The sequence below is a fragment of the Cynocephalus volans genome, chromosome X (genome assembly GCF_027409185.1).
Source record: "Cynocephalus volans isolate mCynVol1 chromosome X, mCynVol1.pri, whole genome shotgun sequence".
Classification (NCBI taxonomy): Eukaryota; Metazoa; Chordata; class Mammalia; order Dermoptera; family Cynocephalidae; genus Cynocephalus; species Cynocephalus volans.
The window spans coordinates 93552920-93579593 of NC_084478.1; positions in this window are offsets into that span (position 1 = coordinate 93552920).

Here is a 26674-nt window from a genome sequence, read left to right on the forward strand (position 1 = left end):
TGGCCAGTCTAACTGGTGTGAGATGATATTTCAGTATGGTTTTGATTTGTATTTCCCTGATGCTGAGTGATGTTGAGGACTTTTTCATGTGTCTAATGGCCATTTGTATATCTTCCTTTGAACAAAAAATGTCTTTTTGTCTCCTTTGCCCATTTTTAATTGGGTTACTTCTTTTTTTACTGTTAAGTTGTTTGAATCCCTTTTATATTCTGGGTATTAATCCCTTGTCAGATGCATAGTTTGCAAATATTTTCTCCCATTTTGCAGGTTATCTTTCTGTTCTGTTATTATTATTATTATTATTATTATTATTATTATTATTATTATTATTTGCTTTGCAGAAGCTTTTTAGTTTGATATAGTCCCATTTGTTTATTTTTTTCTTTTGATGTCTGTGCTTTTGGTATATTATTCATAAAGTTTTTGCCTACTCCTACTTCATGCTGTGTTTCTCCTATATTTTCTTCTAGGAGTTTTATAGTTTCAGATCTTATATTTAAGCTTTCAATCCATTTTGAGTTGATTTTTGTGTATGGCAAGAGGTAAGGGTCTGATTTCATTCTTTAACATAAGGATGTCCAGTTTTTCCAGCACCATTTATTCAAGAGAAAAGCATGAGAATTTTAACTACTATTACCAAATGTGAATTAAAAAATTAATTTGGTATTGTTAAGTTGACTCCTCTGAAGAGGTAATAGGAAAAATGGATGCTAGGTAGATATACATATGACAGAAGAAGTTAACAAAGGGACTGAATTTCTCTGACAGACGTGAAGGTTATAAGGCTAAATGATGAGTCAGTGGAATGTATTTTAAATTAAAAGATACGCCAAGGGGATGGAATATACCTCACAACTAGGTGGAGTACATCTTGATATAGCAGATATAAGAAAATCTGTGAAAGAAAAGCAGAGCTCAGAAATGTCTTTTCTTCTCTCTATGACTGCAAGCTACAGAAAAAGTGAATAGAACATTTAAAAAGCAGCCTAAAATAACTGTTCTTAGGGGAAAATGCTTAAGTCTCTGAAGCATTGGCAAGAGAGTTAAAATCACCTATATTATATAAAAGTAAAAAAATTAAAAGTTCTGGACAGAGCTGTAAGGCTTTCATAATGTGAACAGAATAAAAAGATTTGGCATGAAAATTATGCTAGTGGGTTATAGCAAAAGAAGATAAAAAAGTGATATGCTTTCAATATAAAGGACAGAGAAAGAAACTATACAGAAGAAAATATAACCAAAGGAACACAAAGGAAGTCCATGCAAATTCTTTGTACTATGGAAAAACTTAGCTTAAATAAAATAAAGAGCTAAAAGATGAGAAAAAAAAATGAGATGGTTGGCACACAATAATAAATCAAGGGTCAAAACATATTTATATAATTAATAAATAAACTAGAAAGAGCAAGGAACTGAGCATGTATAGATAAGAAGCAAATTTAAGTACATGATAACATGGAGGAAAGGCTTGTTGGGAGGGAGGTGGGAGAGGGAGGAGGAAGGGAGGCTTTGGTAATGGGCCACAATAATCAACCACATAGTATACTGACAAAAAAATAAAATTAACAAATAAAAATGAATGAATGAATGAATGAATGAATGAATGAATAAATAAATAAATAATGTGAACAGACTAAACTCCCCATTCGAAAGACACTGACAGACTGATTGGATTAAAAAGCTAGACACATTTATGCTGTCTTCAAGAGACCCATCTCATCGGTAGACATACATGGACAAAAAGTGAATGAGATATACCATGAAAATGGAAACCAAAAATGAGCAGGAGTAGCTATTAACCCAAAAAACATAAAAAGAGACAAAGAAGGTCTTTCTGTAATGATAAAGGGATCCATCCACCTAGAAGACATAACAAGCACAAACATGTATGTACCCAATACTGGAGCACCCAGATATATAAAGCAAACTGCCTTAGACCTAAAGAAAGAAATAGGCTCTAATACAGTAATAATGGGTGATCTCAACACCCCTCTCTCTGTATGGGACAGATCTTCCAGGCAACAATTCAAGAGACACAGGATTTGATCTACACCCTAGACCACCTGGACCTGGCAGATATTTACAGAACATTTCACCCAACAACTATAGAACACACTTTCTTCTCATCAGCTCATGGTATATTCTCCAGGATAGACCACATATTAGGCCACAAATCTAGAATCAGCAAATTTAAAAAAAGCAAAATCATTCTAAGTATCTTTTCAGACCACAGTGAACTAAAATTAGAAATAAACAATAGGCAAAACACTGGAAGCTATAAAAATACATGGAAACTAAATAATAGGCTCCTGAATTACCTATGGGTCCAAGAAGAAATTAAACAGGAAATCAAAAAATTTCTAGAAAATAATGAAAATAAAGGTACATCATACCAAAACCTGTGGGATATGGCAAAAGCAGTAATAAGAGGCAAATATATTGCAATAAATGCTTACATCAAAAGAATGGAAAGACTTCACATAAATGACCTATTGCTATGCCTCAAAGAACTTGAAAAACAACAACAATCCAAACTAAAGGTAATAGGCAGAAGGAAGTAATTAAGATCAGAGTAGACCTAAATGAAATAGAGACCCCCAAACAATAGAACAGATCAAAAAACCAAAAAGTTGGTTTTTTGAGAAGATGAAAAAAATAGACAAACCATTAGCTATGTTCACAAAAAAAAAAGTAGAGAGAAGACCCAAATAACAAAAATCAGAAATGAAAAGGGAGGCATTATAACTGATACCACAGAAATGCAAAGAATCATTAGAGACCATTATAAACAACTGTATGAGAACAAATACGAAAATCTGGATGATATGGATAAGTTTCTAGACACATACAAACTACTCAGACTGAACCAATTAGAGACAGAAAACCTGAACAGACCAATATCAAGAAAGGAGATTGAAGCAGTAATTAGCAATCTTCCAACAAAAAAATGTCTACATCCAGATCATTTTACAGATGAATTCTATTATACTTTTAAAGAGGAATTAATATCAATTCTCCTCAGACTATTCAAGCACTTAAAACAGAAACTATTCTCCAAAACTCATTCTATGAGTCCAACATAACTCATACCAAAACCAGATAGGGCCGAGCCCATGGCGCACTTGGGAGAGTGTGGCGCTGGGAGCGCTGCGACGCTTCCGCCACAGGTTCGGATCCTATATAGGAATGGCCGGTGCACTCAGCCAATATCCTTGATGAACCTAGATGCTAAAATCCTCAATAAAATATTAGCAATCAGAGTATCACAACATATTAAAAAAATTATACTCTATGATCAAGTGGGATTCATCCCAGGGATGCAAGAATGGTTCAACTTATGAAAGTCAATAAATGTGATACCTCAGAGAAACAAACTCAAGGACAAAGACCATATGATTATCTCAATAGATGCTGAAAAAGAATTTGACAAAATTAACCATTCCTTCATGATAGACACTCTCAGCAAATTAGGTATAGAAGGAAAATATCTCAACACAATAAAAGCCATTTATGCAAGCCCACTGCCAGTATCATAATGAATGGGGAAAAACTGAGGGCCTTTCCCTTAAAACCAGGAACAAGACAAGGATGCCCACTTTCACCATTGGTATTTAACACAGTACTAGAGGTACTAGCCAGAGCATTCAGGCAAGAGAAAGAAATTAAGGGAATCCAGATTTGAAAAGATGAAGTCAAACTTTACCTATTTGCAGATTACATGACACTATATATAGAAAAACCGGAAGACTCAATCAAAAAACTCCTAGAGCTGGATAATAATTTCAGTAATGTTGCAGGATACAAAATAAATGCCCCAAATTCATTTCCATTTATATACTCAAATAATGAACTAACAGAAAGGGAAATAAAGTAAGCCCAGTTACAATTGTCACAAAGAGAATAAAATACCTAGGAATCAATTAAACCAAGGAGGTGAAAGACCTGTACAATGAGAACTACAAATCACTTCTGAAAGAAATTAAAGAAGACACAAAAAGATAGAAAATTATTCCATGCTCTTGGACTGGAAGAATTAACATTGTAAAAATATCTATATTACTCAAAGTGATCTACACATTCAATGCAATGCCCATCCCAATACCAATGACATTCTTCATAGAAATAGAATCAACAAAAGACCTTGAAAAGCAAAAGCAATCCTGAGCAAATAAAATAACCCCGGTGGCATAACTTTACCTGACTTCAAATTATACTACATAGCTATTGTAAACAAAACAGCATGGTACTGGTTTAAAAATAGACATTCAGAGCAATGGAGTGGAATTAAGAAACCAGAAATCACCCCTCATGTTTACATCCATCTGATATTGGACAAAGGCAAAAAAAATCTACATTGGGGAAAAGATTGTCTCTTCAACAAGTGGTGCTGGGAGAACCGGATACCCATATGCAGAAGAACGAAGCTAGATGTGCATCTCTCACCATACACTAAAATCAACTCAAAACGGATAAAAGACATAAATATAAGACTTGAAACTGTAGCATTATTAAGGGAAAATATAGGTAAAACACCTCAGCGATTAGGTTGGGGCACAGGCTTTATGAACATGAGTCCAAAAGCACAAGCAGCAAAAGAAAAATTAAACAAATGGGACTATATCAAATTAAAATGCTTCTGCACAGCAAAGGAAACAATCAACAGAGTGAAATGACAACCTGAAGAATGGGAGAAAATGTCTGCTAACTATGCATCCGACAAGGGATTAATTTCCAGAATATTCATAGAACTCAAGCACTTATACGACAACAACAACAACAAAACAAATAATACAATTAAAAAATGGGCAAAGGAACTGAATAGACATACTTTAAAGAAAGACCTACAAATGGCCAACAGGTACATGAAAAAATGCTCAACATCACTAGGCATCAGGGAAATGCAAATTAAGACTATATTGAGATCATACCTCACCCCAGTTAGACTGGCTATAATCAAAAAGATGGTGAATAACAAATGCTGACAAGGGTGTGGAGAGAACGGAACACTCCTATACTGTTGGTGAGACGGTAATTTAGTACAACCACTATGGAAAATAGTATGGAGGTTTGTCAAACAACTACAGATAGATCTTCCATGTGATCTAGCAATCCCACTTATGGGTATATACCCAGAGGAGTGGAAATCATCATGTCGAAGGGACACCTGCACTCACATGTTCATTACAACTCTATTTATATAGCCAAGACATGGAACCAACAACCTAAATGTCCATTGCTGGGTGATTGGATAAGGAAACTGTGGTATATGCATACCATGGTATACTACTATGCCATAAAAAAGAATGAAATACTCCCATTTGCAACAACATGGATGAACCTAGAGAAATTTATGTTGAGTGAAATAAGCAAAGCACAGATGGATAAATACCACATGTACTCACTCATAAGTGGGAGCTAAGAGAAAAAGAAGAAAGGAAAGAAAGACCACAGTAGTGTGCTGGTATTTTAGAGGGAGAGAACATTTCTTGGGCTACAAAGTATATTGGGGGTAAAGGGGGAGGGGGAGGGCGGAGGGGATAATTGGGTTGGGGACACGGGGTACAAAAGCAATTTCTGGTAATGTGTATGCGGGCAGTATGAATCTGGCCCTCACATCATGCCACACGGGTTAACAATCATCTTTGTATCTCATGAATATTCATAATAAAATAAATTTTAAAAAACTTTCAAAAACCAAAATCCAGGTCTAGATGGTTTCACTGGTGAATCTACCAAGCATTTAAAGAAGAATTAATATCAGTTTGTCAGACTCTTCTGAAAAATAGAAGAGGAAACACCATTTTTTAACTCATTCTATGAGACCAATGGAACTCCAATACCAGAAGAAAAGTCTTAGAAGAAAAAAGTACCAATATTTCTTATACATACTAATGTAAAAATCTTCAAGAAATCTCTAACAAACCAAATTTAACAATATGTAAAAGTGGTTATATAGTATGATCAAGTGGGGTTTATCCTAAGGTTGATTTAACATACAAAAATTAATGTAGTACACCATATCAATAACATCAAGAACTAAAATCACATGGTCATGTAAATAGATGCCAAAAATTAAAAAAACTCCTTAATCAGACACTGATAAAAAGGCAACTATGAAAAACCCACAGCTCACATCATACTCAATGGCAAAAGACTGAATACTATCCCCCTAACATCAGGAAGAAGACAAGTATGTCTGCCCTTCCACTTTTATACAACATTATGCTGGAGTTTCTAGCCAGAGAATTAGTTAAGAAATACAATAAAATGAATCTAGATTACAAAGGATGATGTGAAACTATCTCTATTTTCAGATGACATGATCTAATATGTAGAAAGTCTTAAGGAACTCATCAAAAAATCTCTAATAACTCAGTAAAAAGACAAATAGTCCAATTTTGAAAAGCGAGCCAGGTATTAAAAAAAAATACCTTATTAGAATTATTAAATGTTTTGCAAGTTTTCAGGATACAAGATCAATACACAATAAAAATGTATTTCTACACAATACCAATAAATAATGCAAAAAATTAAGAAAACCATTTAATTTACAATAACATCACAAAAATGAAATATTCAGTAATACATTTAGAAAAAAGTGCAAAATTTAGAAAATGAAAATTGCAAAGCTTTTCTGAAAAAAATTTAAGGAAGATGTATATAGATTAAGGGGAAATTTATCTCATGTTCACAGATTGAAAGCCTTAATATTGGTGACATGGCAATGCTTCCAAAAATGATGTACAGATTTAATTAAATCTCAACTGGCTTTATTGCAGAAATTAGCAAGCTAATTATAGAATTCTTATGGAAATTCAAGGGACTCAGAACACCCAAAGCAATCTTTAAAAGAATTACAAAGAAGAAGGTCTAGCATTTCCTTATTTCAAAATTACTGCAAGGTTAAAGTAATCAAGACAGTTTGCTATGGAATGACAATATCCATACAGGTCCATGGAATAGAATTAAAAGTTCAGAAATAAATCCTCACATTTATGGTCAATTGATTTTTACCTACGGTGCCAAGACATTAGAATTGTGAAAGGATAGACTTTTAAACAAATGATACTGGGGCAACTGGATATCTCTATGCAGAAGAATGAACTTGGACTCCTTCCCCACAGCATACAAAACTACTAACTCAAAATGGATCTTAGATCTGTATATAAGAGTTCAAACTACAGCACTCTTAGAAGAAAATTATGGGAATAAATATTCCTGACTTGGGCTAGAAAAAGTCCTCTTAGATGAAACCAAAGAACAAGTGATGAATATGAAATTTTTTAAAAATTCCATTTACAATTTCATCAAAACTAATAAAATACATAGGAATCAATTTAATCAAGAAGGTGCAATACTTTACACTAAAAACTAAAATACAGTGTTGGAATTATTTTAAAAACATCTAAGTAAATGGAGAGATATCCCGTGTTCACAGATGAGAGACATTATTTTTGAGATGGCAATACTACCTAAAGTAATCTATAGATTCAATGGAATCTCTATAAAAATCTCAATGGCTTTTTTTTTGCACAAGTAATAAGGCTGATTTTAAGATTCATATGGAATTGTAGAGGACCCTGAATAGACAAAACTATCTTGAAAAGGAAAAACAAAGTTCCCTAATTAAAACTTATTATAAAGCTACAATAATCAAAACAGTATGGTACTGGCATATGCACAGGTATATAGATCATTAAAGAGAATTGAGAATCCAGAAATATTTTGTTTCCTGCAATGTTACTGAAGTTGTTAACCAGCTCTAGAAGTTTTTTGATAGAGTCTTTAGGTTTTTCTATATATAGTATCATGTCATCTGCAAATAGGGAATCCAGAAATATACCCATACATCTATAGTCAAGTGATTTTCAACATGGGTGCCAAGTCCATTCAGTGGGGAAAGAATAGTCTCTTTAACAAGTGGTGTGGGGACAATTAGATATCCACATGAAAAAGAATGAAGTTGGATTCCTAACTGACACCATATACAAAAATTAAATTAAAATCTACTGACACTCTAAATATGAGCTAAAATTTAGAAGGAAATATAGAGGTAAATTTTCATGACCTTGTATTTGGCAATAGATTCTTAGATATGACACCAAAAGCATTAGCAGAAAAATAAAAAAAAATAGAAAAATTGGACATCCTCAAAACGATAAACTTTTGTACATCAAAGGACACTATCAAGAAAGTGAAAAGACAACCTATGGAGTGGGAGAAAAAATTTTCAAAGCATATATTAGATGAAAGCTTAGTATCCAGAATATATAAAGAAATCTCTCAACTCAAAAACAAAAACACAAAGGGGCAATAAGCATATGAAAATATGCCCAACCTCATTAGTCACTGGAAAAATGTAAATTAAAATTGCAATGACTTACCACTTCACATACACTAAGATGACTATAATTAGTAAGAAAAATAGAAAAGTTCTGGTGAAGATATGGAGAAATTTGAAAATTTTTACATTGCTGGTAGCACTATAAAATAGTTCAGCCACTGTGGAAAACAGTATGGCCATTCCTTAAAAAGTCAAACATAGCATTAGTATATGACTGAACAATTCTACTGCTAGGTATATAGTCAAAGATGTTAAAAACAGGTGTTCAAACAAAAACTTGTTCTTGGATATTCATAGCAACATTATTCACAATAACCAAAAGGGGGAACAACCCAAATATCCATCATGATGAATGTATTAAAAAATGTGCAACAAAAAATTATTTAGCCATAAAAACAAATGAGGTACAGATATATGCTACAACATGAGTGAACCTCAAAAATATCATAAGTGAAAGAAGTCAGACACAAAAAGCCACATATGATTATGTTTATATGAAATATCCGGAACAGATAAATACATAGAAACAGAAAGCATATTAATGTTTCCCAGAGACTGGGGAAAGTGGAGGAGTGGATACTGCTAAGAATATGGTGTTTTGTTTGGGGGTGATGAAAATGTTTTGGAACTTAGAGAGCAGTGATTTTTGCACAACATTTTGAATGTACTAAATGACACTGAATTGTATTCCTTAAAATAGTTCATTTTACTTTCTGTGATTTTTACCCCATTTTAAAAAGAGCACAAGTGACAAAAGAAAAATATAGGTAAATAGAACTTCATTAAATTAAAAAACTTTGTGCCTCAGATCATACCATCAAGGCAGTGTAGAGATAGCCCATAAAATGAGAGAATATATTTTCAAATCAAAAATCTAATAAGTATTTACTATCCATAATATAACCAACTCTTATAGCTCAGTAATAAAAATATAAATAACCCAATTAAAATGGTCAAAGTATAAATAGTCATGTCTCCAAAAAAGATATGCAAATGGCCAATTAGCACAGGAAAAGATGCTTGACACAATTAGCCATCAGCAAACTGCAAATTAAAATCACAATATGATATTACTTCACAAATCCTAGGATGGCTAAAATGGACATATTAACAGAGTTGGTGAGGATGTAGAGAAATTGAAAGCCTCATTTTCTGCTGTTGGAATGTACAATGAAGCAGCCACTTTAGAAAACTTTTCAGCATGTCCTCAAAAGTTAAAACATACAGTTTCCATCTGACCACACTATTCCATTACTAGCTATAGATCCAAGAGAAATGAAACATATGGGCACACAAAATTTGTACATAAATGTTCATCATAACATTATAATAGCCAAAAAGTGAAAGCAAGCACCCAATGTCCATCAATTGATTAATGAAAAAATAAAATCTGGTATATCTGTACAATGGTATATTATTTGGCAATGAAAAGAAATGATATACTGATATGTGGTACAACATGGATGAACCTTGAAGACATCATACTGAATGAAAGAAACCAGTCATATTAGGCCATATATTGTACAATCCCATTTATATAAAATGCCCAGAATATGCAATATATGGAGACAGAAAATAGACTAGTTGTTGCCTAGTTCTGGCATGTTGCATTAGTAGAAAGTGACTTCTACTATGTATGACTTTATTTTATGGTTATAATAAAATACCTAGGAATAAATCTAACCAAAGAGGTGAAAGACCTCTACAATAAGAACTACAAATCACTGCTGAAAGGAATTAAAGAAGGCATAAAAAGATGGAAAAACATTCCTTGTCCTTGGATTGGAAGAATAAATGTAGGAAAAATGTCCATACTACCCAAAGCCATCTACAGATCCAATGCAATCCCCATTAAAATGCTTATGTCATTCTTCACAGAAATAGAATAAACAATCCCAACATTCATATGGAATAACAAAAGTTCCCAAATAGCCAAAGAAATCCTGAGCAAAAAAAGTAAAGCAAGAGGCATTACACTTCCTGACTTCAAACTATATTACAAATCTGTACTAACAAAAACAGCATGGTACTGTCATAAAAACAGACACATGGATCAATGGAAAATAACAGAGAACCCAGAAATCAACCCAGGTTTATTTACAGCCAACTGATCTTCGACAAGGTCACCAAGAACATACATTGGGGTAAAGACTGCCTCTTCAATAAATGGTACTGGGAAAACTGGATATCCATATGTAGAAAAATGAAACTTGATCTGTACCTCTCATTATATACCAAAATCAACTCAAAATGGATTAAAGATCTAAATATACACCCTGAAACAATAAAACTTCTTAAAGAATACATAGGAGAAACACTTCAGGAAGTAGGACTGGACACAGACCTCATGAATATGACCCCAAAAGCACGGGCAACCAAAGGAAAAGTAAACAAATGGGATTATATCAAACTAAAAAGTTTCTGCACAGCAAAGGAAACAATCAATAGAGTGAAAAGGCAACCTACAGAATGGGAGAAAATATTTGCAAACTACGCATCTGAAAAGGGATTAATATCCAGAATATACAAACAGCTCAGACAACTTTACAGCAAAATAACCCCCAAATAATCCAATTAAAAAATGGTCAGAGGAACTGAATAGACACTTCTCAAATGAAGACATACAAATTGCCAACAGGTATATGAAAAAATGCTCAACATCACTAAACAGCAGGGAAATGCAAATCAAAACCACTTCGAGATATCACCTCATCCCAATCAAACTAGCTATTATAAAAAAGACAGAGAATAACGAATGCTGGCGAGGATGTGGAGAGAGAGGAACACTTCTGCACTGTTGGTGGGACTGTAAATTAGTACAGCCATTGTGGAAAACGGTATGGAGGTTCCTCAAACAAGTACAGATAGAACTACCATATGATTCAGCAATCCCACTACTAGGGATATATCCAGAGGATTTGAAAACATCAGGTAGATGGGATACCTGCACTCCCATGTTTATTGCAGCTCTGTTTACAATAGCCAGGTGATGGAACCAACCTAAATGTCCATGATTGGAAAAGGAAATTGTGGTATATATACACAATGGAATACTACTCAGCCATAAAAAATAACGAAATTCTACCATTTGCAGCAATGTGGATGAGCCTGGAGAAAATTATCCTAAGTGAAACAACCCAGGTACAGAAAGAGAAATATTGCATATTCTCACTCATAACTGGGAGCTGAATCCATAAACAAACAAAACAACAATAGAGAGAGAGAGAGAGAGAAACAACAATCATAGTAATACATAGAACTTTTAGAAAAAGAAAAGGACAGTGGTTACTAGAGGTGGAAAAGGGGAGGAGAGGGGGTAAAACCACAATAACGTTCAAAAATTAGATGGTGGTGATGGTCGTATAATTCAGTGAATATACTAAAAATCACTTAATTGTACATTTTCGTGAATTTTGTCACCTGTCGATAATAACTAAAAAGCTGTTAAAATGACCGTATAAGCATGAATATATTTTTGGACTTGTTTATTGATCTACAGTCATGTGTTGCATAATGATGTTTGGTCAATGATGGACTGCATATATCACAGTGGTTCCATAAGATTATAGTGGAGCTGAAAAATTCCTATCACGTAGTGATATCATGGCCATTGCAGCATCCTAGTGCAAAACACTACTTTTTCTGTGTTTAGATATGTCTAGATACACAGATACTTACCATTGTGTTACAATTGCCTACGGTATTCACTACAGTAACATGCTGTACAGGCTTATAGCATAGGAACAATAGGCTATATCATATAGCCTACGTATATAGGCTATACCTTCTAGGTTTCTGTAAATACACTCTATGATGTTTCTTCAGTGATGAAATTGCCTAATGGCACATTTCTCAGAACATATATCTGTACTTAAGCAACACATGACTGTACCTGTTTTTCTTTGTGACATCATCACACTTTCTTAAGTATTATTGTTGTATTGTGTATCTTGAAATCTAGTAATTTCAATTGTGAAATTTTATTATTCTTTCCATGATAGTATTGGTTATTCTAGCTTCGTTTTATTTGTATATAAACTTTTGAATAATTTTTGTCATTTTATACACACACACACAAAAATCCTGTTGGGATTCCAATTGGTACTGCATGGAATATAGATAAATTAGGGTAAAATTGATTTAACAATATTGAATCTTGTAATCCATGAACATGGGAATATCTCCATTAATATAGTTTTTAAAATTCCTTCAGAAATATTATGTATATTTCAGTTTTGTGTGTTTACACACTTTTATTATCTTTATTCCTAAGTATGTAATAATTTTTCATGCTATTGTTAATGGCCATTTTATATAATTTAAAAATATTATGTTAAAAACATAATATAAAATATTGTTTTAAAATTTTTATTACTCTAATATAAAAATAAAATGGAAATTTCTATGTTAACCTTGTGTCCAGTAACCTGATAAATTAGCTGATTAATTTTAGTAGATCTTTTGTAAGTTTCTAGACTTTTCTATGTAATCAGTCGTGTCATTTGCAAATAGAGACTCTTCCTTTGCAATCTTTAAATCTTATATATTTTCTTTGCTTATTTTATAGGTTAGGATTTCCAGTAAAATATTGAATAAAAGTGATGAGAGCACATATCCTTGCCTTGTTCCAGAACTTAGGAGAAAAGCATACAACTTTTATCACTAAGTATGATATTAGCAAGAGGATTTTCATAGATGCCCTTTTCAGATTGACAATGTTTCCTTCTATTAGTTTGTTGAGAGGTTTTATTGTTATTTGGTATTGAGTTTTCTTTAAATGCTTTCATTTCATCTGCTGAGAATGATCATATAATTGTTCTACTTTATTCTGTGAATGTGGTTAATATTGTGGTCCCTCCACAGAATCAGTATGGGCCACTATCCAACATTCAGGTTAAATATTGAGACTGAAGATGCCACATTCACATCAATAGGGTATGAAAAGTTTTCATATTCACATAATGGAGCCTTCTGAGCAGAGCAGGGTAGCTCCCAAGCAGGGTTAAAAACGGTTTTAGAGAGCAAGGAAAAGAGACTGGCTTGAGGATTTTAGAATAGTTAGGGGATGGGGCTGGTGTGAGGCTTCCCCTTAGTGATTTACACTTCTTAACAGCACCACCAACAGAGTTAGCATCCAGGCTGTTGTACTTGCTTTCCCAGTTGTAGGGCAAAAGAGGGAGGGGTGAGACTTAAAAGCCAAGCTGTGAGCAGTCATACCTGAAAAAAATGGAGTCAGACTCTTCATTGTAATTCACCCCTGGTGTTGGTCTGATGACTGAAATGTGCCATGTTTCATGTAATCAAATTTGAATTTGTTTGGGTCATTATGGCACTCTAGGAGGCCAGCCTGAGGCCTTTAGGTAAATGAAAGTGTTGTTGAATGTCTTGTTCAAGAGCTCAGCATTTTGTGTGATCAGAAGTGAAATGAGTGTCAAAGATGTCTGGAATTACAAAAGGTATGGGAGAGTATGGGTGAGGTCTTGTTTTGTGGCTTGTAGGTGTAGAGATGTATATGTGACCTTGATTTTATTTTAGATATCTGTAAGACAAGAGATCCCCAGAATTCCTTAACCCCAAATGGTGTCAGACTCTACTAAAAACATCGTTTTGATTTTCAATTTTTAAGCCAACCTTGATTGCCTGGAATAAATTTAACTTGATTTTGATGTGTTATCCTTTTTACATGTTGGATTTGATTGGCTAATATTTTTGTTAAATTTGTTTTGTGTCTATGTTCATGAGGGAATTTTGTGTGTACTATTAGGTATTATCAAGTACTTTCCATTTAAAAAAATATTATTCATGTCAGATTTTAGTATCAGATTTATTCTGGCATCACAAAATAAGTTGGGTGAAATCTCTTTTCTGAAAGAATGTGTAAATTGGTATTGATTCTTCCATAAATGTTTGAAAAAACCCATTAGTAAAGCCTTCCGGGCCTCAAGGTATTTTGTCAGAAGATGTTAAATTACAAACTCAAATGCTGTAACAAGTATAAGGCTAGTCACATTTTCTGTTTCTACTTGTTTCTGTGATGACAAATTAGTTTTTTTAAGAATTACTCATCACATCTACTTTGTTGAATTTATTGGCCTAAAATTTTCCATTATATCCTCTTATATTTTCAATGTCTTCAAGGTCTGTAGAGATGTCCCCATTTACTTCTTGAGACTGATAATTTGTTTTCTCTCTTTTTTCTTAATCAGTCTCAGTAGGTGTGTATTGGTCTTACTAACCACTTTAAGAATCAACATTAGGCTTTGCTGTTTTTATTTTTCTACCTTTTTGTTAAGTTTTCATTTTGCTCTAATCTTTACTATTTCTTTTCCTTTACTTACTTAGATAATGGGTTTTAAAACTTTCTTCTTATCTAATATGAGTATTCACACTGTAATTCTCCTTTAGTAAAATCCCTTAAATGTTGATGTTTTATTTTTATTATTTTTCAATTCTAGATATTTAGAAAATTCCTTATGAATTGTTCTTGTCACATGACATGTTGAGAAATATTTTTTACAGTCCAAATATTTACAATTTCATAAATATCATACTTTCATAGATTTCTAAATTTTTTAAAAATATTCTTAGCACATCTCTGTATGATTTTATTCCATTCAAATTCACCATGACTTGCTTTGTAGCCCATCATATTGTCTATCTTCCATGTGCACTTAAAAGGATGTACTTTCTGCAATTGTTCCATGTATACTTGAGCATTTCATGTGTACTTGAAAAGGATGTATTTCATATATAAGTGAGAGCATGAAGCATTTGTCTTTCTGTTCCTGGCACAGAATTTCCTTTTATTTTAAGGCTGAATCATAAGCATTCCACTGTGTATATATACCACATTTTCTTTATCCATTCATCCATTAATGGACATTTAGGTTGATTCCATATGTTGGCTAGAGGTAATGATATGTCAATTAGCTTGATTTAGCTATTTCATAATGTATACATATATCAAAACGTCATGTTGCATATCATAAATATATTCAATTTTTTTTGTTAATTAAAAAAGTGCATTCTTTGCAGTTGTTCCATGATGTGCTCTATCAATGTTATGTTGATAAATAGTGTTGTTCAAATCTTTTATATTTTTACTAATATTTTGTCAACTTGTTCTATCCATTACTGAATTAAGGGGTGCTTCTATGTTCAACTGTTATTGTGGATATGCCCATTTTATCCTTTAGTTCTGTCATTACTTGCTGCATATAATTTGGTGCTCTGTTCTTCATTGCAAACACTTGTTTTCCTGACGAATTGACCTTTTTATCATTATGAATTGTCCCTTTTTTATCTAGAAACACATGTCTTGAAGTCTATGCTGTCTGATGTTAATGCATCCACTCTAGCTCTCCCAGGATTTCTGTTTTAATGGTGTGTCATGGTTCGCCAAGACCACCCCCAGATTCTGTGATTTACTAGGAGGATTCATGGGATGAAGCATATAGTTGTCCTTATGACTATGATTTATTACAGTGAAAGGATATAGAGAACAATTAGCAAAAAGAAAACACATGGGGTGAAGTCCAGAGGAAGCCTGGAACAAGCTTCCGAGAGTCCAATGGAATCCCAAAGAATGTGTAGTTCTTTCAGCACTGAATACATATAGCACATGTGAAATATTGTTTACCGAGAAAGCTCAATAGAGACTCAGTGCCCAGATTTATTATTGGGGGCTTGTCACACAGGCATCCTCTATCTAGCATGCACCAAAATTTTAGACTCCCAGAAGAGAAGCATCTGTTCAGTATAAACCACATTGTTTGCACAAACAATTTAAGCACACTAAAAAATCCAAGCTCCCAGACAGCAGTCAAGGGCCAGTCTTGCAATCAGACATTTCAAAGTATAGCAGTCTCAGGCCTGTTATGTTAACTTGTTTGTGTCTTCATGTTTAGAGTGAATCTTTTTAAAATAACATAGTTGGGTCTTGTTTTTATTTAATCTGTCAGTTCTGCATTTTTATTGCACTGTTACATCCATACATGGTATGGTTCTTTTTGTTGTCTGTTTTTTGTCTTCGTTTTCTTGTTCTTTTAATATGTTAGTTAAGTCTCTCTTTTGCTCTTATTCTCTCCCTCTTTTTCCATTTTATTTTCTTTACTGGATGATCAGCAATCTATTTTTATATTCTTTTTTGTGGTTGCTCTAAGGATTACAATATGTATTCATATCATAGAATATTTGAATTAAAATTATATCAATTCATGTCTGCAAGAATCTATAACTGGGTAATTATTTCATTGCCATCAATCTCTTGGGTTGTTTTCAGGTAATTTACTTCTCTCTAAATTAAAAATTTATAGTATACTTGTTTTTCTCTTAAACACAAAGTTCTATCTTTAAAAATAAAGAAATGAAATAAACTTTTATATTTACTTACATATTTACTATTTTTAGTGCTCTTTTGTAGAATCCTTTTGTAGATTCAAATTTCATTCTGGTATCATTTCCTTTTAATCTCATGAATTTCCTTTAGTATATTTTGTAATGAGGGTTTGCTGGCAGCACATTCCATCAATTTTTATTTACCTAAAAATTATTTTGATTTTGTTTTTGAAGGATATTTTGCTGGATGTTGAATTCTAAGTTGGCATTTCTTATCATTCAGCACTTTAAGATGCCATTTCATTTTCTTCTAGTTTCCATAGATTACTATGAAAATTAGTTATCACTCTGACATCTTTCCTCTGAATTGTGTCATTTTTTCTGACATAAGATTTTCTTTTTATCTGTGGTTTTCAGCAGTTTGACTATAACAAACCTAGGTGTGGTTAATCTATAGTGGTCTTGCTTATGGCTCACTAAAATTTTGGAATTTTGGGTTGATGTTTTCCACCAAACATCTTGGACATTATTTCTTCAAGTAATTTTTGCCCAGTTCTGTTTCACTTCTTTTTCTGGTACTCCAATTGTAAATATATTAGTTCATTTCTTATTGTCCCAGAAGTCAGAGGCATTATGCATTTTTTATTGAATTTTTCCTCCATGTTTTAGATTGGGAAAATTCACATCATTGAGCTTTCTTCAGCAGTGTCCAATCTGCTTAGTCTCTTCAATAATTTCCTAAAAAAAATTTAGATATATTACATTTTAGTTAAGTGTTCCCACTTGGTTGTTTTATTTATACTTTCTTTCCTCTACTCAGATTCCACATCATTCACTTATTCTGTCCATCTTTTCTTGTAAATATTTCCTATTTCTGTAATAACTATTTTAAAGTATTTTTCCAAATTTCAGCATCTGGGATACCTCAGTCTGCTTCAATTGATTTTTTTCTTTGTTGAATATAAATCGTATTTCTTTTCATCTCACATTGACCAAACTTCATTGTATGTGCAGATGATACACTGTATTTGTAGATTTTGTTATCTTTCTGCAAGGAATTCTTTTTTCTCCCAGGCAGTTAAATTTCTGGTATAACACCATGATAATGTGCGTGCCTAGTTTTAGATCTTGTTAAGGTAGTTTTATTTCTTTTTTGCTTATATTTCTTAGTTCTTAATTTTATTCTTGTATTTTTTCAGTTGTTTCTTTTATTTATTTTTAATTTGCATTTATTTTATTAAGAATAAAGTGGAATATTTTGCATATGTTTAAGAACTATTTGTATTTTCTTGTCAGTGACTTTTAAATTTTTTTTATAGATTAAGCTTTTTCATTTATTATCATATTCATTCTTACAAATTGTGTTTTTTCTTTATGCCCTTTACCTGATCTATCATTTCCCAAACCTCCTCCCTCCCTCCCCACCATCTCTAGTATCCTTAGGTTTGTTTTTTCCTACTGAAAGTTCAACATATTGTTGTGGTCTTTTCTTTCTCTCTTTCCCTCATTCCTTCCTTCTTCCCTCCTTCCCTCACCCCCCTTCATCCATCCCTCTCTCTCTTCTTTCCTTCTTAGAAGCCAGTTATGAGTGCGAATATGTGGTATTTCTGTTTCTTTGTCTGGCTTATTTCACTTATAATAGTTTTCTCCAGACTCATCTATGTTGTTGCAAATGGCAGAATGTCATTCATTTTTATGGATAAGTAGTATTCCATTGTGTATATATATCACATTTTCTTTATCCACTCATCCATCGATGGACACATAGGTTGGCTCAATATTGTGGCCATTGTAAATAGAGCTGCTGTGAACATAGGAGTGCAGGTAGCCCTTTGACATGATGATTTCCATTGCTTTGGACATATGCCAAGTAGTGGGATTGCTGGTCATATGGTACTTCTATCTGTAGTTGTTTGAGAAACCTCCATACTGTTTTCTATAATGGCTATAATAATTTACAGTCTCACCAACAGTGTAGAAGAGTTCTCATTTCCCTGCATCCTCACCAGCATTTGTTATTCTCGGTCTTTTTCATAATGGCCAGTCTAACTGTAATGAGATGATATCTCAGTGTGGTTTTGATTTGCATTTCTCTGATGACTAGTGATATTGAGCATTTTTTCATGTACTTGCTGGACATTTGTAAGTTTTCCTTTGAGAAATGTGCATTCAACTCCTTTGCCCATTTTTTAATTGTATTATTTGTTTTCTTACTGTGTAGTTGTTTGAGTTCTTTTTATATTCTGGATATTAATCCCTTTTCAGATGTACAGTTTGCAAATATTTTCTCCCATTCTTTAGGCTGTCTTTCTACTCTGTTGATTGGTTCCTTTGCTTTGCAGAAGCTCTTTAGTTGATATAATCCCATTTATTTATTTTTTTCTTTTGTTGTTTGTACTTTTGGGGTTTTGTTCATAAAGTATTTGCCCAGTCCTACTATCTGGAGTATTTTCCCTATATTTTCCTTTAGTAATTTAATGGTTTTGGGTCTTAGGTTTTAAGTCTCTAATCCATTTTTGTTGATTTTGGTATATGGTGAGAGGTACAGGTCCAGTTTCATTGTTCTGTATATGGATGTCCAATTTTCCAAGCACCATATATTGAAGAAGCAGTTTTTACCCAAAGTATGTTTTTGCTACCTTTGTCAAAGATCAGTTGGCTGTAATTATGTGAGTTGATTCTTGGGATTTCTATTCTTTTCTATTGATCTGCATGTCTGTTTTTATGCCTGTACCATGCTGTTTAGGTTGCAATAGGTTTGTAATATAATTTGAAGTTGTGTAGCATTATGCCTCTGGTGTTATTTATTTTTTTTTCTTGCTCAGGATAGCTTTGGCTATTCGAGGTCTTTTGTTGTTCAATATGAATGCTAGGATTGCTTTATCTAATTCTGTGAAAAAAGTCATCAGTAATTTGATGGGGATTACATTAAATCTGTAGATTGCTTTGGGTAGAATGGACTTTTTCCTTGATGTTAATTCTTCCCATCAAAGATTGTGGTATGTCTTTCTTCCTTTTCTTGTCCTCTTTAACTTTGTTCAGTAGTGTTTTGTAATTCTCATTGTAGAGTTCTTTCACTTCGTTGGTTAAATTCATACCTAGGCATTTCATTTTTTTGATGACTATTGTAAATGGGCTTGCTTTCTTGAATTCATTTTCTGCTAGTTTGTTATTGGACTGTAAAATCACTATTGATTTTTGGATGTTGATTTTGTATCTCACAACATTACTGAAATTGTTAGCTGCAAGAATTTTGAATTAGAGTCTATATGTTTTTCTATATATAAGATTATGCCATCTGCAAACAGGGACAGTTTGACTCCTTCTTTTGTAATCTGGATGTCCTTTATTCCTTTCTCTTGCCTTATTGCTCTGGCTAGTACTTCCAATACTCTGTTAAATAGGAGTAGTGAGAGTCATCATCCTTGTCTTGTCCCTGTTCTTAAGGGAAAAGCTTTCTGCTTTTCCCCATTCAGGATATTTGTGATTGGTTTTTGATAAATGGCATTTATTGTATTGAGATAATTTCCTTCTGTACAATTTGCTGAGAGTCTTAATCATGAAGGGATGTTGAATTTTGTCAAATGTCTTTTCTGCATCAATTGAGATAATCACATGGTTTTTGTCCTTGGTTTTGTTGATGTGGTGTATCACATTTATTTATGTGTGCATGTTGAACCAACCTTGCATCCCTGGGATGAGTCCCACTTGATCATGTTGTATAACATTTTTGATGTGTTGAAGTATTCTGATTGCTAGTATTTTGTTGAGGACTTTTGCATGTGTGTTCACCAAGGATATTGGCCTGTAGTTTTCATATCTGTTGTATCTTTATCTGGTTTTGGTATAAACCAAGCCTAATAGAATGAGTTTGAGAGAATTGCATCTGTTTCAATTTTTTGGAAAAGTTTAAAGAGAAGTGGTATTAATTCTTTGTTAAAGGTTTGATAGAATTCAGCTATAAAGCCATCTGGTCCTGAGCTTTTCTTTGCTGGAACATTGCTGATTTCTGCTTCAATCTCATTGGATTTTATGAACTGTTCAGGTTTTCTGTTTCTCCTTGGTTCAATCTTGGTAGTTTGTATGTGTCCAGAAATTTGTCCATTTCCTCCAGGTTTTCATATTTGTTGGCATACAGTTGTTTATAATAATCTCTGATGATTCTTCATATTTCTGTGGTTTCAGTTCTAATATCTACCTTTTCATTTAAGTATTACTTTACGTCTACTACTTTTGGGATTGATAGTTGTTGTTTTTCTAAATTCTTTGAGGTGGAGTCTTAGGTCATTTATTAGAAGTCTTTCCATTCTTTTGATGTAAGTGTTTATTGCAATAAACTTCCCTCTTAGTACTGATCTAACATTATCATAAGTTTTGGTATGATTTATCTTTATTTTCATTATTTTCAAGAAATTTTTCAATTTCCTGTTTAATTTCTTCTTAGACCTATAGGTCATTCAGGAGTCTGTCATTAAGTTTCCATGCACTTGAGTAGTTACAAGAATTTTGCTTGTTATTGATTTCCAGTTTTAATCCATTGTGGTCTTAGAAGATACTTGAGATGATTTCAACTTTCTAAAATTTGTTAAGACTTGAATTGTGAACTAGTACGTGGTTTTTCCTGGAGAATGTTCTATGTTCTATGCACACTCACCTGTGCTGTCGCATGGTGGCTGTGTGGGCCTGCATACACTCCTCCAGTGCTTGGGTGTGGGCAGGGCCCTGTTCCTGTATCTATCCCCACATGAGGTGCTGGTCCTGTGTGCTCACATGGGCCTCCAAATGGTGGGCAGGTGGGCTTGTGTGTGCCCCTCCAGTGCTCCTCATCACTTTTTAATAGTTGTAAATTGGTCAATTGTGGAAAAGGGTGATGCTGAGTACCATCTATTCTGCCATTTTGATCAGAAGTCTCTTGAGAATATAACAATTATAAATATATATGCATCCAACACCAGAGCACCCAGATACATAAAGCAAATATTATCAGATATAGACAGAGAGATAGACACCAATTCAATAATAGTTGGGGAATTTAAAACCCCACTCTCATAATCTGACCATTAAGAAAGAAAATCAAAAAGGAAACATCAAATTTAAATGGCACCGTAGACCAGATGGATCTAATGGACATATACAGAGCATTTCCTCCAACAGCTGCAGAATACACATTATTTTCATCAGCATATTGAACATTATCCAGAATAGACCATATGTTAGGTCACAAAAAGTCTCAGCAGGTTCAAAAAACTTGAAATATTATGATATATTTTTTCTGACCATAATGAAATAAAACTTGAAATCAATAGCAAGGGGAACTTGTGAAACTACAGAAATACATGGAAATTAAAAAACATGCTCCTGGAAACACTTCAGGAAATAGGACTGGGCACAGACTTCATGAATACGACCCCAAAAGCACGTTCAACCAAAGGAAAAATAAACAAATGGGATTATATCAAACTAAAAAGCTCTGCACAGCAAAAGAAACAATTAATAGAGTTAAAAGACAACCAACAGAGTGGGAGAAAATATTTGCAAAATATATATCCGACAAAGGATTAATATCCAGAATATATAAGGAACTCAAACAACTTTACAAGAAGAAAACAAGCAACCCAATTAAAAAATGGGCAAAAGAGCTAAGTAGGCATTTCTCTAAGGAAGATATCCAAATGGCCAACAGACATATGAAAAAATGCTCAACATCACTCAGCATCCGGGAAATGCAAATCAAAACCACATTGAGATACCATCTAACCCCAGTTAGGATAGCTAAAATCCAAAAGACTCTGAACAATAAATGCTGGCGAGGCTGCGGAGAAAAAGGAACTCTCATACATTGTTGGTGGGACTGCAAAATGGTGCAGCCTCTATGGAAAATGGTATGGAGGTTCCTCAAACAATTGCAGATAGATCTACCATACGACCCAGCTATCCCACTGTTGAGAATATACCCAGAGTAATGGAAATCATCAAGTCGAAGGTATACCTGTTCCCCAATGTTTATCGCAGCACTCTTTACAATAGCCAAGAGTTGGAACCAGCCCAAATGCCCATCATCAGATGAGTGGATATGGAAAATGTGGTACATCTACACAATGGAATACTACTCAGCTATAAAAACAAATGAAATACTGCCATTTGCAACAACATGGATGGACCTTGAGAGAATTATATTAAGTGAAACAAGTCAGGCACAGAAAGAGAAATACCACATGTTCACACTTATTGGTGGGAGCTAAAAATTAATATATAAATTCACACACACACACACGCACACACACACACACACACAAACTGGGGGGGGGGAGAAGATATAACAACCACAATTATTTGAAGTTGATACGACAAGAAAACAGAAAGGACATTGTTGGGGGGGAGGGGGGAGGGAGAAGGGAGGGAGGTTTTGGTGATGGGGAGCAATAATCAGCCATAATGTATATCGACAAAATAAAATTAAAAAAAATAAAATAAAATAAAAAAATAAAAATAAAAATAAAAAAACATGTTCCTGAATGACCAATGTGTCAAAGTAACAATCACAATAATACATTGAACTTTTAGGAGAGAACAGAATTGTTGTTAGTAGATATGGAAAGTGTGATGGGGAAGGGAAGAGGGAGGGGTATAATGAGAAAAGAAGGAGAAATTGGTTAATAGATATACAGAATGATTACATAGTGTAATGATGAATAAGCTAACTATTCTGATTTGACCATCACATGCATATTGTACAGAAGCATTGATAATCAACTTTTTACCCCACAAATATGTAAAATCAATTATGTTTCAATAAAAAAATAAATAAAGAAGGAAATAAAAAGATTTCTTGAATCTAATGAGGACAGAAACACAACATAACAAAACCTATGGGATACAGCCAAGGCAGAATTAAGAAGGAAATTTATAGCAATAAATACCTACATAAAACAAAACAAAACAAAAAACAGACAATTTTCAAATAAACAGCCTAAAAATGCACCTCAAGGAACTAGAAAAGCAAGTGCAAGCTAAACCCAAAATAAATAGAAAAAAAGAAATAATAAAAAGTAGAGTAGAAAGAAATAAAATTGAGGCTAAAAATATAACAAAGGATCAATCAAACAAAAAATTGGCTCTTTGAAAAGATAAAATTGAGAAACCATTAGTAAGACTAACCAAGATAAAAAGTGGAAAAACCTGAATAAATTAAATCAGAAATGCAAATGGAGACATTACAACAGATAGTAACGAAATACAAAGGATTGTCAGATAATATTGCAAACAACTATATGCCAATATTTATGAAAACCCAGGGAAAAATGGATAAATTCTTAAACAAATATGACCTACCAACACTGAACCAAGAATAAATAGAAAACATAAACTGACCAGTAACAATAATGAAATGAATCAGTAATAAAAAAAAATCTCCCGGGCCGAGCCCATGGCGCACTCGGTAGAGTGTGGCGCTGGGAGCGCGGCGACGCTCCTGCCGCGGGTTCGGATCCTATATAGGAATGACCAGTGCACTCACTGGCTGAGTGCCGGTCACGAAAAAAAAGCGACAAAAAAAAAAAAAATCTCCCAACAAACATAAGCCTTTGAGCAGATGGCTTTAATTTTGAATTCTATTAAACATTTAAGAAGAACTAATACTAATATTTCTTAAAGTATTTCAAAAATTTGAAGTACATGAAATTCTTCCAATCTCATACTCTGAGGCCTGTATCACCCTGATAGTAAAGTCAGGCAAGTTCACAACAACAACAAAAAAAGAAAACTACAGGCCAATATCCCTAATGAACACAGATGCAAAAATCCTCAATAAAATACTAGCAAGCCAAACCCAACAGCACAACAAAAAGATTGCACACCATGATCAAGTGGGATTTACCCTAGGGATACAAGGATGGTTCAACAAGTGCAAATCAATAAATGCAATTTATCACATCAACATAAAGAAAGAAATTAAAAACATATGATAATCTTGATAAATGCAGAAAAAGCATTTGATGTATTCACCATCCCTCCCTTCATGATAAAGATTCTCAACAAATTAGTTTTAGAAGGAAAATATCTTAATTTAATAAAGGCTATAGATCACAAACATACAGCTAACCTCATACAGAATGGGGAAAAGCTGAAAGATTTTCCCCTAAGAACTGGAACAAACAAAGAGGCCCCATCTTACCACTTTTATTCAACATAGTACTGGAAGCCCTAGTCAGAGCAATTAGGCAAGAGAAAGAAATAAAGGGCATACAAATTGAAAAAGAGGAAGTCAAGTTGTCTCTGTTGCCAGATGACATGATTTTAAGTAGAGAGAATCCTAAAGACTCTCCCAAAAAAACTCCTGGGCCTGATAAACAAATTCAGTAAAGTTGCATAATACAAATCAACACAGAGAAATCAGTAGCTTTTGTATACACCAACCATGAACCTGAAGAAAAAGAAATAAAGAATGCTTTCCCGTTTACAATAACAACAACAAATAAAGTACCTAAGAATAAATTTAACCAAAGAGGTGAAAGATCTTTACATTGAAAACTATAAAACACCCATTAAAAAAATTAAAGACACACAAAAAATGGAAAGACATCCCATGTTCATGGACTGGAAGAATCAATATTGCCAAAATGATCATATTACTTAAAACGATCTACAGTTCAATGGAATCCCCATTAAGCTACCAATGACATACTTTACAGAAATAGAAAAGAAATGCAAAAAAAATTACATGAAACAACAAGAGTCTCAATGTACCTAAAGCAGTCCTGAGCAAAAGGAACAAAGCAAGGGTAACACACTCTGACTTCAAAATATACTATAAAACTATAGTAATCAAAACAGCATGGCACTGGCACCAAAACAGACAAATAGACCAGTGAAACAAAATGGAAAATTCAGAAATAAATCCACATACCTACAGCCACTTATTTTTTACAAAGTAGCCAAGAACTTACATTGTGGGAAAGACTGCCTCTTCAATAAATGCTGCTGGGAAAATTACAGATCCATATGCAGAAAATGAAACTAGACCCCTGTCTCTCACCATGCTTAAATATCAAGCCAAACTTGATTAAAGTCTTAAATGTAAGGCCAATAAGTATAAAACTCCTACAGGAAAACATAGGGGGAACACTTCAGGACATAGGACTGAGAAAAGATTTTATGAATAATAATTCCGAAGCACAGAAAAGAAATGCAATAATTAACAAATGGGATTATATCAAACTAAAAAGTTTCTTCACAGCAAAGGAAACTATTAACAGAATGAAAAGACAGCCTGGAGAGTGGGAGAAAATATTTGCAAACTATATATCTGACAAGGGATTAATATCCAGAATATACAAAGAACTCAACTCAATAGTAAAAATAACAAATAATTTAATTAAGAAATGGGCAAAGGAGCTGAATACACATTTTTCCAATGAAGAAACACAAATGGCCAACAGGTATGAAATAACACTCAACATCACTAACCATAAGAGAATACAAATCAAAGCCACAATGAGATGTCATCTGACCCCAGTTAGAGTGGCTATCACCAAAAAGGGAGAAAAATAACAGATGCTGGCAAGGTTGCAGGGAAAGAGGAACACTTATAGACTGTTGGTGAGAATGTAAATTTAGTACAGCCATTATGGGAAACAGTATGAGATTTCTCAAACAACCACAGATAAAACTACCATATGATCCAGCAATCACAATGATGGGCATATAGCCAAAGGAATGGAAATCAACAAGTCAAATGGATATTTGCACTCCATCTTTATAACAGCTCTATTCACAATAGCCAAGATTTGGAACTGACCTAAATGTCTCTCAGTGGATGAGTTAATAAAATGTGGTATATATACATGATGAAATACTACTCAGTCATAAAAAAAATGATATTCTGCCATTCACAGCAACATGGATGAGCTTGGAGAAAATTATATTAAGTGAAATAAACCAGGTACAGAGAGTGAAATATGTGGAAACTAAAAAAGTTGATCTCATAGAAGTAGA